The sequence below is a fragment of the Schistocerca piceifrons genome, unplaced genomic scaffold, assembly GCF_021461385.2.
Source record: "Schistocerca piceifrons isolate TAMUIC-IGC-003096 unplaced genomic scaffold, iqSchPice1.1 HiC_scaffold_936, whole genome shotgun sequence".
Classification (NCBI taxonomy): domain Eukaryota; kingdom Metazoa; phylum Arthropoda; class Insecta; order Orthoptera; family Acrididae; genus Schistocerca; species Schistocerca piceifrons.
The window spans coordinates 5961285-5963784 of record NW_025729208.1 but is presented as its reverse complement, the minus strand read 5'-3'; the positions used below and the strand labels follow the sequence as shown (position 1 = coordinate 5963784).

Sequence of the window (2500 nt, the reverse complement as noted above, 5' to 3'; positions counted from 1 at the left end):
TGATTTAATGAGCCATTCGCGGTTTCACCTTAATGCGGCTTGTACTGAGACATGCATGGCTTAATCTTTGAGACAAGCATATGACTACTGGCAGGATCAACCAGGGAGCTGCGTCAACTAGAGCTGAGCAGCCGGCCGCCCGGGAGTGTGTCCCGGGGGCCCGCGCGAACACGCAAGCGTCCGCTCAATCATTCTGCAAACAGGAGGAGGCTGAGCTCCCCTGCACAATACACCTCGAAACCCTCTCAGGTCCCGGCGGCGCGCAGCGCCGTCCCAAGTACTTGGTCGGGTTCGAGAGAGGCGCAATCGCCCGGAGTTAGGCGAGTAGACGCTTTCGGTGCGACCACCCGTGCTCCCAACTGAGCTTGCCGCTGCCGACAGAGGCCCGGGAGCGTGCTGTCGTGGCATTGCCGGCGGGAGACAACACGCGCCACCTACGGTGACCGGCAGCTCCAACGCCAGCGCCACAGAAGGACAAAAGCCCCACTTGGGTGCCGAAGCGAACTCTCCCAGCACAGCGCACGCGCCAACACATCCGCACAGCTGCGATACAAACCACCAGCGAGAACCGCTGGGGCGACCGAGCAGCAGACGGCGTCGCGGCGCCGAGCGCCGGGCGGCAGCGCATCCTCAACGCACACAGTCCTCAATCGGACCAGCACACTGAAGATGTCCACCGCGCTTCGCACCGGGCCCGCGAGGACCTACTTTGGCCGCACGGCGCCGCGCGCAGGGTGCGCCGGCGCGCAGCTGCGACGCCTGCCGCGTCCGTCGGCCGGCGCGCCTGCCACTGGCCGCCCCCACCAGCCGGCTGTAGCGCGTGCGCCCACGCACCGCGCGGCCAGCACGCCGGGAGGCGCCCCCTCACCGGCCGGGGACGGTCCCACCCAGCCACCGCCGCGTATCGCTTCACACCCAGATGCCGTTCAGTTTCGTCGGCATGGTGGGTATCGCTGGAACAACCGGTTAGTACCTCAACCTATCGTCGCCATCACCGATTCACCCCTAGCGAGAACAACCGCACCACAACAGGTTACCATTTGTTCATTTGCGTAACTTCACCAGAAAACGCAGGCGTCCATCGCCATTTGCAACTTCCACGATTATTGCATGCCTGTGTCAGGTGTCACGCCACACTACGTCTGCCCACATACACGCAACAAAATGTGCACGCCTAGACAATACGTGGAAGGTGGCCCCCGTACGTATGCGATGTCCATTGCTCGAACGACTGTCAACCGGCCTCTGTAGCATGTCGCAGATATGGAACGCGGTGCACCATGCCATCACGGTGTGTGAGGAGAGACGACTAGGTCCGAATACATCAACAGACAGCTCATGCTGATCGCCATCCACGGCGTCCGTTCCTCCCACACGTCTCTATGGCGTACCACACTGCAATCCAGCTCTCATAGGGAGACGACACGTAGCTGCGTGCACAATATTTGCACTGTATGGTCCGCCGTTTTTGGGCGCAGTCGTTGTACGGTCACACATGTGCCACGATGTATCATTCAGTACATAAGGACGAATGTGCAGTACAGATTGTGGTTTACGCGTACGACATTAGCGGACAGTTGACACAGGCCGCACCACAACGTAGCCTGAGTACGTCGCATGCGGAGGGCATTGAACATGCAAAGTTCTCACCAACCAGCTTGCGAAGGCAGGGGGCAAGGTGGGGACGTGGGGAGGGGCGGCATGTACGTCCTGCTGCCATCCACATTACAGTGTACAGCAGGAGCATGTGGAAAGTGAGCAAGACTTGCAAGGTGTTTAACATGAAGCGATACACAGGGGAGCGGGGAGTGCGAGTAGCGAACTATATTGCGAGGGTTGCGGGTGGGCAACACTACACTAATTGAACGAGTCGTATAACAATTACAGAGCAGGTTTAGGCGACAACGTGGGTTACGTTAGGCGACAACGTGGGTTAGGTTAAGGCACGACGTGGGTTAGGTTAAGGCACGACGTGGGTTAGGTTAAGGCACGACGTGGGTTAGGTTAAGGCACGACGTGGGTTAGGTTAAGGCACGACGTGGGTTAGGTTAAGGCACGACGTGGGTTAGGTTAAGGCACGACATGGGTTAGGTTAAGGCACAACATGGGTTAGGTTAAGGCACAACATGGGTTAGGTTAAGGCACAACATGGGTTAGGTTAAGGCACAACATGGGTTAGGTTAAGGCACAACATGGGTTAGGTTAAGGCACAACATGGGTTAGGTTAAGGCACAACATGGGTTAGGTTAAGGCACAACATGGGTTAGGTTAAGGCACAACATGGGTTAGGTTAAGGCACAACATGGGTTAGGTTAAGGCACAACATGGGTTAGGTTAAGGCACAACATAGGTTAGGTTAAGGCACAACATAGGTTAGGTTAAGGCACAACATAGGTTAGGTTAAGGCACAACATGGGTTAGGTTAAGGCACAACATGGGTTAGGTTAAGGCACAACATGGGTTAGGTTAAGGCACAACATGGGTTAGGTTAAGGCACAAC

At 57.1% G+C, this 2500-nt stretch overlaps 1 non-coding gene across 1 annotated transcript in view; it reads right to left on the bottom strand.

Moving 5' to 3' along the window:
* LOC124772214 overlaps positions 1-107 on the bottom strand; it is a 1909-nt gene extending 1802 nt beyond the window's left edge. Inside the window, exon 1 of the ribosomal RNA XR_007013879.1 lies at positions 1-107. This exon is cut by the window's left edge and continues 1802 nt beyond it. This is a non-coding gene — a ribosomal RNA (small subunit ribosomal RNA).
* Between the last annotated feature and the right edge of the window lie 2393 nt (positions 108-2500).